The sequence below is a fragment of the Pristiophorus japonicus genome, chromosome 19 (assembly GCF_044704955.1).
Source record: "Pristiophorus japonicus isolate sPriJap1 chromosome 19, sPriJap1.hap1, whole genome shotgun sequence".
NCBI lineage: Eukaryota > Metazoa > Chordata > Chondrichthyes > Pristiophoridae > Pristiophorus > Pristiophorus japonicus.
This window is the reverse complement of record NC_091995.1, coordinates 85,638,349-85,652,629: the sequence shown is the minus strand read 5'-3', so window position 1 is coordinate 85,652,629 and position 14,281 is coordinate 85,638,349. Positions and strand designations below refer to the sequence as shown.

At 47.4% G+C, this 14,281-nt stretch overlaps 1 protein-coding gene across 1 annotated transcript in view; it reads right to left on the bottom strand.

Annotated features, from left to right (window-relative positions):
* LOC139230512 (complement C1q tumor necrosis factor-related protein 1-like) overlaps positions 1 to 1,381 on the bottom strand; it is a 48,272-nt gene extending 46,891 nt beyond the window's left edge. Inside the window, exon 1 of the mRNA XM_070862342.1 lies at positions 1,355 to 1,381. The gene's annotated coding sequence lies outside the window, so the exon portion shown is untranslated. The remainder of the gene's footprint in view (positions 1 to 1,354) is intronic.
* Between the last annotated feature and the right edge of the window lie 12,900 nt (positions 1,382 to 14,281).

Sequence of the window (14,281 nt, the reverse complement as noted above, 5' to 3'; positions counted from 1 at the left end):
CGGTCAAGTGGAATGGGCAGTCCAAACTATCAAGCAGTGCTTGAAACGTGTGACGGAAGGCTCCTTGCAGACTCGCTTATCTCGGGTTCTGCTCAGCTACTGGACACGACCCCACTCGCTCATTGGGTTTCCCCCTGCAGAATTGTTAATGAAGAGAGCACTCAAAACCAGGCCCTCCCTAGTCCACCCGGATCTAAATGACCATGTGGAAACCCGGCGTCACCGGCAAAACATGTAGCACGATCGTGCGGCTGTATCGCGTGACATTGAGGTTAACGATCCTGTGTTTGTCCTTAATTACGGTCATGGTCCTAAATGGGTCGCTGGCACTGTCTTAGCCAAGGAGGGGAATAGAGTGTTTATAGTCAAACTATTGAATGGACAAACGTGCAGAAAGCATTTGGATCAGACCAAACTGCGGTTCACCGACAACCAGGAGCAACTTGAAGAGGACATCACCATCATCGATCCACCAACACACACCCAACCAACAATCGACCTTGCTGTCAATCAAGAGGATAAACCCACCATTCCCAACAGTCCTGTCAGACCAGCCGCGCCGCAGTGCAGCAATGGTCCAACCAACTCACCCATGCCAGAGTTTGAACTCAGACGATCAACCAGGGAGCATAGGGCCCCAGATCGTCTCAACTTGTAAATAATTTGTATCAAAGACTTTGGGGGAGGAGTATGTAAACATTGTAACTGTGTAAGACTTGCCACCAGAGGGCGCAATTGTTGGAGGCCAAGGGTCACCTGCACACCTCGTGCAAGGGAGTATAAAAGCTTGTCTACCAGACTGCTTAGGCACTCTGGAGTTTTATTAAAGAGACTAAGGTCACATCAGTTTTAGCTCACAGTACTCAGTCTTGTGGAGTTCTTCCATACCGAACATAAAGCGCTTTGAGACGTCTGGTGGTCGTGAAAGGAGCTATATAAATGCGCATCTTCCTTTTGAGCGTGGCTTTCAAATTGCGATCTTTAATTTCAGTCCGATGCGACGCCATGACATCATTGTGCTCACCTCTGTGTGTATAAACGGAGCAAAGCCTTTTCGAGGAATCTTTAGCGCAGTGGCGAGCTCCCCCTTAAACGTGGGGCCGCAGAGCAACTGATTTGGCAGCAGTTAAGGGGTTAAAACATGTTTGGACTCTCAGCTGGGAAAGCGCTGACTCAGAGACTCTGGGTGCAAGTCCCTGTCAAGCTCATTCCCGTTGACTAGCGTCGACCAAATACCCCACGCTAAGAGTCAACGACGATTCGCAAAGCAATCTCTGCAGCAACACATCAACAGCGAACACCCCCCTTTCTAGAAACGGGGAACTGATTGCAAATAACAAACGGAGCCTCTTACCTTTGATGGAGTGAAGCTGTGCTCCACATACGTGTACCCGCATCTGGTTTTCATCGCACAGCCGGAAGGAAACCAGGATCATTAGGAACAGACTGTGGAGTACACAGAGTGGAGCGAGCACTGGCATCCTATATAACATGGGAACAATTTGTCTTCATTCAATCAGTCATTAACTCCTGCAGAACGGGGCTGAGCGTTGCTACGAGATAACGGCGGATGGATACTTTAAAAAATAAATTCGTTCATGGGATGGGGGCGTCGCATTTATCGCCCGTCCCGAATTGCGCTCGAGAAGTTGGTGGTGAGCCGCCATCTTGAACCGCTGCAGTCCCGTGTGGTGAAGGTGGTCCCACAGTGCTGACTTTGTCGTAGCGGTTTGTTACAACTGAGTATCTCGCTGGGCCACTTCAGAGGGCAGTTAAGAGTCAACCACGTTGCTGTGGGTCTGGAGTCACATAACCACTATACTGCCGTACCCATATAGGCCAGACTGGGTAAGGACGGCAGATTTCCTTCCCTAAAGGACACGAGTGAACAAGATGGGTTTTTACGATGATCTCGTAATTTCATGGTCACCATTACTGATACTAGCTTTTTTTTATAAACTTCCAGATTTACTTAATCATTTTGATTCTAAATTCTCCCAGCTGCCATGGTGAGATTTGAAGGACACGGATCATTAGTCCAGGCCCCTGGATTACTAGCCCAGTAACACAACGACTATGCTACCAGGTACAGTAAGTGTCAGCCGTGGCTCAGTGGGTAGCACTCTCTCCTCTGAGTCAGAAGTTTGTGGGTTCAAGTCCCACTCCAGGGACTTGAGCCCATAAATCCAGGCTGATGCTGCAGTGCCGAGGGAGCGCTGCACTGTCGGAGGTGCCGTCTTTCGGATGAGACGTTAAACTGAGGCCCTGTCTGCTCTCTCGGGTGAATGTAAAAGATCCCACGGCAGTATTTCAAAGAAGAGCAGCGGTGTTATTCCTGGTGTCCTGGGCCAATATTTATCCCTCAATCAACATCACTAAAAGCAGATTATCTGGTTGTTATCACGTTGCTGCTTGTGGGAGCTTGCTGTGTGCAAATTGGCTGCTGTGTTTACAACAGTGACTGCATTCCAAAACGACTTCATTGGCTGTATAGTGTATTGAGACGTCCGGTGGCTGTGAAAGATGCTCTATAAATCCAAGTCATTCTTTCTTTCTGTAAGCATGACGATAGATGTCAATGCAACACTCAGTGTGTTCATTGACTGCAGAGCAGCAATGACTTGCATTTTTATAGCGCCTTTATCATCTCAAGGCACTTCACTGGAGTGACTATCAAACAAAACTTCGCAGCAAGCCAAGTAAGGAGATGTCAGGGCAGCTGACCAAAAGCTTGGTCAAAGAGGTAGGTGTTATATATGTAAACCTATATATACCTTGTGTAGCCACCAGAGGGCTCACCCCCTGGATCCCACAATCCCGTGGGAGCACAGGTACTTAAGGAAGCCTCACAGGCTAGAGAGGCACTCTGGAGACCTGCAATAAAAGACTAAGGTCACACTTTACTTTGAGCTCATAGTATTCAGTCAGACTCCTTATGGCAAAAACGGCCGACTCCTGCCACATTCTATGGACAAGGTCACTGTATGATCTGAACCTTTATTCACAGGACCAAGAAGTGATGACCCTGCATGGGACCTCCCTTTATATACCTGATGACCAGGTAAGGAGTGTCTCCCACAAGTTCACCCCCTGTGGTCAAGGTGTGCATTGCTTAAGTATATACAGTATTGCAGTGGTGTTACATAGAGGTTACATACATGACAGAAGGCATGGCCGCCCATCAACAAAGCCAGTAGAACAGTAAAATATAAGACGGAGGAAGTCATGGCCCAATTCTCACAGATTGCACCTTGAGTACTGTGAGGAGTTCTGCTCAATGAGGAACAAGGGAGATATTTAAACACTGAAGGCGGGGTGGAGATGAGCCACTGAGCTAATCCCTACTGTTCTTCTTCTTTCGTTCGGTAGCAGCAAAGCAAATCAAATGTCAACATCTAAGCCAAATATCCAGGCCAAAGCTTCCGGTGTAACAGTGTGGATATCTTGTAGGCTGCCTGCAAATTTCCTCTGAGGGCAGTGCCCACAGGAACACAAGAAATAGGAGCAGGAGTCGGCCGTTTGTCCCCCCCCCACACTGAGCCTGCTCCTCCATTTAATAAGATCATGGCTGATCTGATCATGGACTCAGCTCCACTTCCCCGCCTGCTCCCCATAACCCTTTACTCCCTTATCACTCAAAAATCTCTCTATCTCCACCTTAAATATATTCAATGACCCAGCCTCCACAGCTCTCTGGGGCAGAGACTTCCACAGATTTACAACCCTCTGAGAGAAGAAATTTCTACTCATTTCAGTTTTAATTGGGCGACCCCTTATCCTAAGACTATTGTGAAAGGATATAAAAGGGGTCAGAGGGTCTAGTAAGGGGGAGGAACTGAGGGAAATCCTTATTAGTCGGGAAATTGTGTTGGGGGAAATTGATGGCATTGAAGGCCGATAAATCCCCAGGGCCTGATGGACTGCATCCCAGAGTACTTAAGGAGGTGGCCTTGGAAATAGCGGATGCATTGACAGTCATTTTCCAACATTCCATTGACTCTGGATCAGTTCCTATGGAGTGGAGGGTAGTCAATGTAACCCCACTTTTTAAAAAAGGAGGGAGAGAGAAAACAGGGAATTATAGACCGGTCAGCCTGACCTCAGTAGTGGGTAAAATGATGGAATCAATTATTAAGTATGTCATAGCAGCGCATTTGGAAAGAGGTGACATGATAGGTCCAAGTCAGCATGGATTTGTGAAAGGGAAATCATGCTTGACAAATCTTCTGGAATTTTTTGAGGATGTTTCCAGTAGAGTGGACAAGGGAGAACCAGTTGATGTGGTATATTTGGACTTTCAGAAGGCTTTCGACAAGGTCCCACACAAGAGATTAATGTGCAAAGTTAAAGCACATGGGATTGGGGGTAGTGTGCTGACATGGATTGAGAACTGGTTGTCAGACAGGAAGCAAAGAGTAGGAGTAAATGGGTACTTTTCAGAATGGCAGGCAGTGACTAGTGGGGTACCGCAAGGCTCTGTGCTGGGGCCCCAGCTGTTTACATTGTACATTAATGATTTAGACGAGGGGATTAAATGTAGTATCTCCAAATTTGCGGATGACACTAAGTTGGGTGGCAGTGTGAGCTGCGAGGAGGATGCTATGAGGCTGCAGAGTGACTTGGATAGGTTAGGTGAGTGGGCAAATGCATGGCAGATGAAGTATAATGTGGATAAATGTGAGGTTATCCACTTTGGTGGTAAAAACAGAGAGACAGCCTATTATCTGAATGGTGACAGATTAGGAAAAGGAGAGGTGCAACGAGACCTGGGTGTCATGGTACATCAGTCATTGAAGGTTGGCATGCAGGTACAGCAGGCGGTTAAGAAAGCAAATGGCATGTTGGCCTTCATAGCGAGGGGATTTGAGTACAGGGGCAGGGAGGTGTTGTTACAGTTGTACAGGGCCTTGGTGAGGCCACACTTGGAGTATTGTGTTACAGTTTTGGTCTCCTAACTTGAGGAAGGACACTCTAGCTATTGAGGAAGTGCAGCGAAGGTTCGCCAGACTGATTCCCGTGATGGTGGGACTGACCTATCAAGAAAGACTGGATCAACTGGGCTTGTATTCACTGGAGTTCAGAAGAAAGAGAGGGGACCTCATAGAAACGTTTAAAATTCTGACGGGTTTGGACAGGTTGGATGCAGGAAGAATGTTCCCAATGTTGGGGAAGTCCAGAACCAGGGGTCACAGTCTAAGGATAAGGGGTAAGCCATTTAGGACCGAGATGAGGAGAAACTTCTTCACCCAGAGAGTGGTGAACCTGTGGAATTCTCTACCACAGAAAGTAGTTGAGGCCAATTCGCTAAATATATTCAAAAGGCAGTTAGATGAAGTCCTTACTACTATGGGGATCAAGGGGTGGCGAGAAAGCAGGAAGGGGGTACTGAATTTGCATGTTCAGCCATGAACTCATTGAATGGCGGTGCAGGCTAGAAGGGCCGAATGGCCTACTCCTGCACCTATTTTCTATGTTTCTATGTTTCTATGTCCCCTAGTTTTAGTTTCCTCTATGAGTGGAAATATCCTATCTGCATCCATCTTGTCAAGCCCCCTCATTATCTTATATGTTTTGATAAGATCACCTCTCATTCTTCTGAACTCCAATGTGTATAGGCCCAACCTACCCAACCTATCTTCATAAGTCAACCCCCTCATCCCCGGAATCAACCCAATGAACCTTCTCTGAACAGCCTCCAATACAAATACAAATATATCCTTCCTTAAATACGGGGACCAAAACTGTACGCAGTACTCCAGGTGTGGCCTCACCAATACCCTGTACAGTTGTAGCAGGAATTCTCTGCTTTTATACTCCATCCCCCTTGCAATAAAGGCCAACATTCCATTTGCCTTCCTGATTACTTGCTGTAGCAGCATACTAACTTTTTGTGTTTCATAGACAAGGACCCCCAGGTCCCTCTGTACTGCAGCACTTTGCAATTTTTCTTCATTTAAATTATAATCTCATTTTCTATTTTTTCTGTCAAAGTCTTTAACCTCACACTTTCCCACATCATACTCCATCTGTCAAATGTTTGCCCACTCACTTAGCCTGTCTATATCCCTTTGCAGATTTTTTGCGTCCTCCTCACAATTTGCTTTCCCACCCATCTTTGTATCATCAAACTTAGTTACATTACATTCGGTCCCTTCATCCAAGTCATTAATATAGATTGTAAATAGTTGAGGCCCCAGCACCGATCCCTGTGACACCCCACTAGTCACTGTTTCCCAACCGGAAAATGACCCATTTATCCCGACTCTCTGTTTTCTGTTAGTTAGCCAATCCTCAATCCATGCTAATATATTACTCCCAACCCCGTGAACTTTTATCTTGTGCAGTAACCTTTTATGTGGCACCTTATCGAATACCTTCTGGAAATCCAAATACACCACATCCACTGGTTCCCCCTTATCCATCCTGCTCATTACATCCTCAAAGAGCTCCAGCAAATTTGTCAAACATGATTTCCCTTTCATAAAACCATGCTGACTCTGCTTGATTGAATTATGTTTTTCCAAATGACCTGCTACTGCTTCTTTAATAATGGACTCCAGCATTTTCCCAACAACCGATGTTAGGCTAACTGGTCTATAGTTTCCTGCTTTCTGTCTCCCTCCTTTTTAAATAGGGGCATTACATTTGTGGTTGCTCAACGATGTACTCCAGGGTCTGGTTAGGAGCTCCACAGTCACATGATGGGGATGCTTTACTCTTCCACCTATGGAGAAGGTGGCAGCATCGACCATGACCGGTTCTGAGGTGGTTGATGGTTGTCCACTGTTTGCGAGGAAGGTTTGATCCTTCAGGTTGTACTGTGGGGTCCTCGATAAGGAATCCATTACATATGTCGCAGCTCTTCCAAGCATTTCACCATCGGCCATCGAGACTGAGGGGAGATCGCTGAAGGGCTTCGGTGACGGTCCAAAATGGCCTTCTAGATTTGAGACGGGTTGGTGGTAGGTTGTTCAAATCGGCCTGGATCGGTATGTCATTGCTGGTGTAGCGGTTGTATTCTCTGGAGACTGCGTATTTGCGGCATAGATGTGGTGGTGCGATGTTTGCAAGCACGGGGAGCCAAGGTGTTGATGTCGCTAAAAGCATACCGGTGATAATTCTCATAATAGAATTCAGCTGGACATTGACGGATTTGACATGTGGACTTGATAGCCATCCCTAATGTTGAAGACCTGCCTTAATGAGCAAAGTGTGATGAAACTTGTGGTGGGTAATTTTGACTTTGGGTGATAGTGTAAAACTGGCGATATTGATTCATCCGCCTGTTATACATCTGTCCCGGTTTTTATACCCAATCGGGAGCGATGTATATAGGCGGCTTTCATTACGTTTATTCCTGGGATGTGGGCATCACTGGAAGGCCAGCATTTATTGCCCGTCCCTAATTGCCCCTTGAGAAGGTGGTGGTGAGCCGCCTTCTTGAACCACTGCGGTCCGTGTGGTGAAGGTGCTCCCACAGTGCTGTTTGGGAGGGAGTTCCAGGATTTTGACCCAGCGATGATGAAGGAACGGCCGATATATTTCCAAGTCAGGATGGTGTGTGACTCGGAGGGGAACGTGGAGGTGGTGGTGTTCCCATGCGCCTGCTGTCCTTGTCCTTCTAGGGGGTAGAGGTCGCGGGTTTGGGAGGTGCTGCCGAAGAAGCCTTGGCGAGTTGCTGCAGTGCATCTTGTAGATGGTGCACACTGCAGCCATGTGTAAGGGGAGCTTGGGGCGTGGGTTCGAATCCACACTCCCCTGGGGTTCTGTACGTGCGATTTATGAGGATGGGTGAGTAACGAGGCACCAGACACGGTGGGTAAGAGTACAAAATGGCTAATGTTGTTTATTTGAATAGTAAACACCAAGAGAGCATCGGAAGAGGTCATAAATAGAAGTAATGGCACAATCTCATTCAACAACACGAAAAATCTCGCAACAGGGAAGGGGAAAATAAGAGGTTAAAACATCCCACTCACACACAACCACACCTCCCATTTCCATCCTTCTTCCCAATTCCTATCCTAAATTGAGTCTGTGAGGGGGTTTGGGCTATCCTCACAATCCTATCAACTCCGGGGTTCTGTGGGCACTTATTTCAGCTCGGGGTCCCTCTGGGGTGGGTTTTACGTTGTCGATCATTTCGGTTTTCCTCCTCGATGTTGCGTCGGTTTCTTCGCTTTGCCTTTCGGTTGGCTCCTAAGCAAAAAGCTGCTGGAGTTGAGCGAGGGCCCTGTGAAAAACTGACTCAACTCCCAAAATCTGACTCCAACCTCCAACCTCTGGTTGGTTTCCTTGCTCAGCTCAGCTGTGGGAAGTCACTGCCACTGCCTGCTGGTTTTTCAGTCTTGGTGGCTTCGTCTGCGGAACTGCTGCTTCTTCCTCTGGTGGAGCGAGAGCGAGAGGGAGAGGGAGAGCGCTCTCTGGATACAAGCTGCAAACTCCCCAGCTGCTTCCACACCCTGCTGCTTCTACCTCCCGGTGGTTCTGTGGGTCCTATAACCAATTTAGTTCTGGCCTTTTCGCGCTCAAACTCAGTTGGTGGTCCATTGTGTAAGTTTGGGCGGGGAGATAGCTTTGAATATTTAATCAGAAGATGTCACAGGTGCAGATAGATAGGTGTGAGGACAGGGGTATTGTTTCAGTGCACATTGGTGCCTAAAAGTCTGCTGGTCCTTTGTTACAGTCCTGGGAGTCTATTGGTTTGGACCTCCCCTTTGATGGGCCATTACTGCAGTAATCTCAGAGCTATTGTCCATTGTCCATATTAATTAGGTAGATGATGGTCCACGTTCATAATTTGAGTCATATTTTCAAACTGGGCTGGGCAGTTCCTATTGGTTGAGGATTTCCCCGCTTCAGGCCCGACTCGACCCCTGATTGGCCGGCCAGAATGCACTTTTCCCCCATTGGCCAGTGCCTCTGCCTCGCTTGTGAACCAGACTCCACAATCTCTGTATATGCCCACACGTTTCCCAGCCTGCCTGGTCTGTGGGTTTGGTGGCCCAAAAAAATGTTCATTTAAAATGAATAGAACGATCCCATGTTAGTTTTCTTGTCCTTAGGGTGTTTCAATAAAATGCGGCCGTGGATTTTCAAACCGTACACACGATGCGCCGGTGGTGGAGGGAGTGAATGTTGAAGGTGGTGGATGGGGTGCCGATCAAGTGGGCTGCTTTGTCCTGGATGGTGTTGAGCTTCTTGAGTGTTGTTGGAGCTGCACTCATCCAGGCAAGTGGAGAGTGTTCCATCACACTCCTGACTTGTGCCTTGTAGATGGTGGAAATGCTTTGGGGAGTCAGGAGGTGAGACACTCGCCGCAGAATACCCAGCCTCTGACCTGCTCTTGTTGCCACAGTATTTATGTGGCTGATCCAGTTAAGTTTCTAAAGGCTAAATCAATATTGCTTGTTTTACACTATCGGTCCTCGTGGACTTTTCAGCTTGGAAATGTGACATCTGAGAGACGATAGTATCGAAGTACATAAGGTCATTACAGGAATAGAAAAGGTAAACGTTGAATAGAAAGGAAAGACTTGCATTTTTATCGCGCCTTTCACGGCCACTGGACGTCTCAAAGCGCTTTGCAGCCAATAAAGTACTTTTGGAGTGTAGTCACTGTTGTACTGTGGGAAACGCAGCCAGCAATTTCACTACAGCAAGCTCCCACAAACAGCAATGTGATAAATGACCAGAGAATCTATTTTTTGTTACGTTGATTGAGGGATAAATATTGGCCCAGGACACCATGAATGACCTCCTCCTGTTCCTATATTCCTAATTTCCCTGCTGTTCTTTGAAATAGTGCCTGGGATCTTTTACATCCACCTGAGAGAGCAGACAGGGCCTCGGTTTAACGTCTCATCTGAAAGACGGCACCTCCGACTGCAGCACTCCCTCAGCACTGCATTGGGAGTGTCAGCCTAGATTTATGTGCTCAAGCCTCTGGAGTGGGACTTGAACCCACGACCTTCTGACTCCGAGGCGAGGGTGCTGCGCACCGAGCCACAGATTGCACACGAGTTTGACTCCAATTCCTCGTGTTCAGGGACTCACAGTGTGAGAGCAGCCCCTTTAATTCACCATCTCGCTCAGATAGATCACAAGTGCGGGAAGTGAGAGAAACATCACATTGGGCCGTGTCAGGGACGTGAAGGGGTGGGGTGGGGGGTGGGGTGCTGTGTGGCCTGCCCTTCAGAGGTTAACATTGTCCTCTGCCGCGATTGGTCAGCGCTGCACCCTGTTCGAGTGCTTGGGGTTGATCGTGGCGGATCGTGGCTGATCGCTGCGGATCGCGGCTGCCTTTGGTGAGCAGGGATTCCATGAATTGCAGAGCCTGAATCGATGGCCCTTGCCTTGAAGGGAGAGAAGGAGCCTGTGATCCCGGCAGCATTGCACGGGACATTGTGCAGCGCTCTGCTGCTATGGCCCCTCTTCCCTGCTTTTGCACTCCAAGGGAAGTGGTAGTGTTTGATTTCATGCTCCACTTCCCTCCCGGAGCGCTAAACTGGAAGTTTGTATCTGCTAGGATTAGGTTGCAGCCAGCGATACAAAGGTTATCGCCCCAAATGGAATAGAATCATAGAAACATAGAAAATAGGTGCAGGAGTAGGCCATTCGGCCCTTCGGGCCTGCACCACCATTCAATGAGTTCATGGCTGAACATGCAACTTCAGTACCCCATTCCTGCTTTCTCGCCATACCCCTTGATCCCCCTCGTACTAAGGACTGCATCTAACTCCTTTTTGAATATAGGCTGATTCACTAGGCTGATTCCGGAGATGAGAGGGTTACCTTATGATGATAGATTGAGCAGACTGGGTCTTTACTTGTTGGAGTTCAGAAGGATGAGGGGTGATCTTATAGAAACATTTAAAATAATGAAAGAGATAGACAAGATAGAGGCAGAGAGGTTGTTTCCACTGGTCAGGGAGACTAGAACTAGGGGGCACAACCTCAAAATATGGGGGAGCCAATTTAAAACTGTGTTGAGAAGAAATTTCTTCTCCCAGAGTGTTGTGAATCTGTGGAATTCTCTGCCCAAGGAAGCAGTTGAGGCTAGCTCATTGAATGTATTCAAGTCACAGATAGATAGATTTTTAACCAATAAGAGAATTAAGGGTTATGGGGAGCAGGCGGGTAAGTGGAGCTGAGTCCACGGCCAGATCAGCCATGATCTTGTTGAATGGCGGAGCAGGCTCGAGGGGCTAGATGGCCTACACCTGTTCCTAATTCTTATGTTCTTATGTTCTTATATTTAGTGAATTGGCCTCAACAACTTTCTGTGGTAGAGAATTCCACAGGTTCACCACTCTCTGGGTGAAGAAGTTTCTCCTCATCTCGGTCCCAAATGGCTTACCCCTTATCCTTAGACTGTGACCCCTGGTTCTGGACTTCCCCAACATTGGGAACATTCTTCCTGCATCTAACCTGTCTAAACCCGTCAGAATTTTAAACGTTTCTATGAGATCCCCTCGCATTCTTCTGAACTCCAGTGAATACAAGCCCAGTTGATCCAATCTTTCTTGATATGTCAGTCCCGCCATCCCGGGATGCTACGCAATTTCTAGCCCATAAACTTCTCTGGCTCAGCATTATCTCACAGAATGTTCGCCCATCTCTCTCTTTTTCTCACGCTGAACAACCAGCTGCACAATTTCATCATATCCTTTTCGTTTTTCATTTCAGACAGTCCATTGGGTCCATGTGGTCAGGGTCACATCGCAGCAGAGCTGTGATTCTTTGTTGATTGAAGAAATTTCCCTTCAAATCCCTTCGAAACCTCTTATCAATTATTTTAAATCCATGTCCCCTGGTTGTTGATCCCTCTGCTAAGGGAACCAGGTCCTTCCTATCCACTCTATCCAGGTCCCTCATAATTGTATACACCTCAATCAGGTCTCCCCTCAGCTTCCTCTGTCCCAAAGAAAACAACCCCAGCCTATCCAATCTTTCCTCCTAGCTAAAATTCTCCAGTCCAGGCAACATCCTCATAAATCTCCTCTGTCCCCTCTCTAGTGCGATCACATCTGTCCTGTAATGCACGCAGTACTCTAGCTGTGACCTAACTAGTGTTTTATACAGTTCAGGCATAACCTCCCTGCTCTTGTAGTCTACGTCTCGGCCAATAAAGGCAAGCATTCCGTGTGCCTTCTTAACCACCTTATCTGCCTGGCCTGGTTTTGTCCCATCCATATGTGGTGCATTTTATTTTCCTGTTGGCTCTTCCTCCAAAAGACAGCAAATCCCAACGACAGAATAATTATGAAAGCAATTTTATACAAAGAGGATGGTGTTGGCTTAGGAATTGGATTGTGCAGTGTGTGCAGGATTGTGGCGTTTATATCTGCATCCTCTCTCTCCGGGATCAGCGGCCTATCTGGATGGGAGACTCCGGCCTGGTGATCAGAATTTAAAAATTAAATGGCATTCAGGCCATCCTTAAATCCATAAAAATGAAACCAGTGTCAGTCAAGGCAAAAGGATTCCACAATCGCCTCGCACAACCCCAACAAGCGCTGAAGTCAGACCTGTGTGAGCGAGAGAGTGTATCTGGGCGTGATCACAAACCCGCAGCCTACAGCAAGTCGCAGGGTTTCTGTATAAAATAAGGGATACCAGGGAGTCATTGCAGGATGCAACCTAACGGAAGGGTTTGTATGCTTTAGCAGATAGCTGAAAGGACTGGAATCTAATTGAGGGAATCAAATGGTTCATAGTTAGATTAATGGATATCTGGACATAATGTTCCCATGTACCTGTTGTATTTTTTTCTTCTCTTCTGTGAATGTTTGCTGTGCAGTAAACCACCCCCCCCGACCTGTGTGAGAACAGCACCGTGGCTCGGGGCTATAAATAGAGCTGGAGCGCCGGGCTCTGGAACATCGTGGGCGAAGGTGCGGTGAATGAGGGTACAGGGCCCAGAAGAGCCGAGGGCCCAGGGGCAGCACGGGCCCAGCCCACACTGCGATATGTGCGCACACTAGGTCCGTGCAGCAGAGCAGGTCTCCAGTCGTCCTGGTTAATCCTTGCCATTGGTTAAATGCCTAGCTCGGTCAAGCCCGTGTGGTGGCTGGTGTGCAACGGCCACCCCACGTTAAAAAAATCCACGCACAGGCATCTTCCACCCCCTCAACTGGAGTTCAGGACTGGAACATCGGGTACTTATTGAAATATCTGTGAACTCTCGTGGAAGCAAGTCATCATCGTTCAAGGGACCACCTATGATGATGATAACGTCCCGTATCGTGTACAGAGGCGGAAAAGGTAGTTAGCGTAGTAACGCTCGAAATACTCAGTCCACTAAGTTAGCAGAGGTTTCAACAGCAACTTGCGGCATCTGTAACGTAGTGGAACAACCCAAGCTGCTTCACGGGAGCGTTATCTGACAAAGCGGTATTTGACACCGAGCCACACAAGGAGATATTGGACCAGAAATTGCAAATGCCTCCGACCTGAAACATTTCTACGAATTTACCTGGTGGTCCAGGAGGAGCGTGAGATTAGTGGGGAGGCCTTCTCTTCCCGCGCTGCGAAGCGCGCTCCCGTCCTCCAGGTTCCCACGGAGACGGTGCAGTCATGTGTGAGTGCTCAGCCAATCAGGTGCAGTATTCCACAGCTTTCTCAGTAATAGCAACGGGAACTCGGTATCTACCAGTTCTCATTGCCATCAATGAGAAAAAAACTCAAACACACTAAACACCATAATAAAAAATAAAAAACACAAGTCACATCATTAAAATTAATTGAAGTTAAAGTTAATAAATATCTTAGAAAAAATATATCATTTTCCGATTTTTTGTAAAGTTTTGTAATTTGGGTTAAAAATAAACTTACCTTAGTGGGCAGGGTTTTTAAACAATAACATGTGTTTTTTAAATTTAATTTAATTATGTTTTTGTATGTTTTAAAACTCTTACGCCTGCTTTTATCAGGCACAAGAGTTTTGAGGACAGTTGCTGGGCAAAAGCAGGAAAGGGGTACTGAGGTGAATGATCAGCCATGATCTTATTGAATAGTGGTGCAGGCTCGAAGAGCCGATGGCCTACTCCTGCTCCTATTTTCTATGTTTCTAAATCCTGCAATCTTGCCCTTGCAAATGTCCTCGCTCCCGAGATGCGTTGGATCTGTAAAGCATGCGCATTGTGAGCTGAAAACTGGCTTTTGCGATGCCTTCCCGGGTCTGTACACACTCCGTACACACTCTGTATACACTCCGCACGGACCCGGGGAGGCTGGGATTTCCAGGCCATTAGGGCAGATGGGTAGGTTTTAAGCGGTG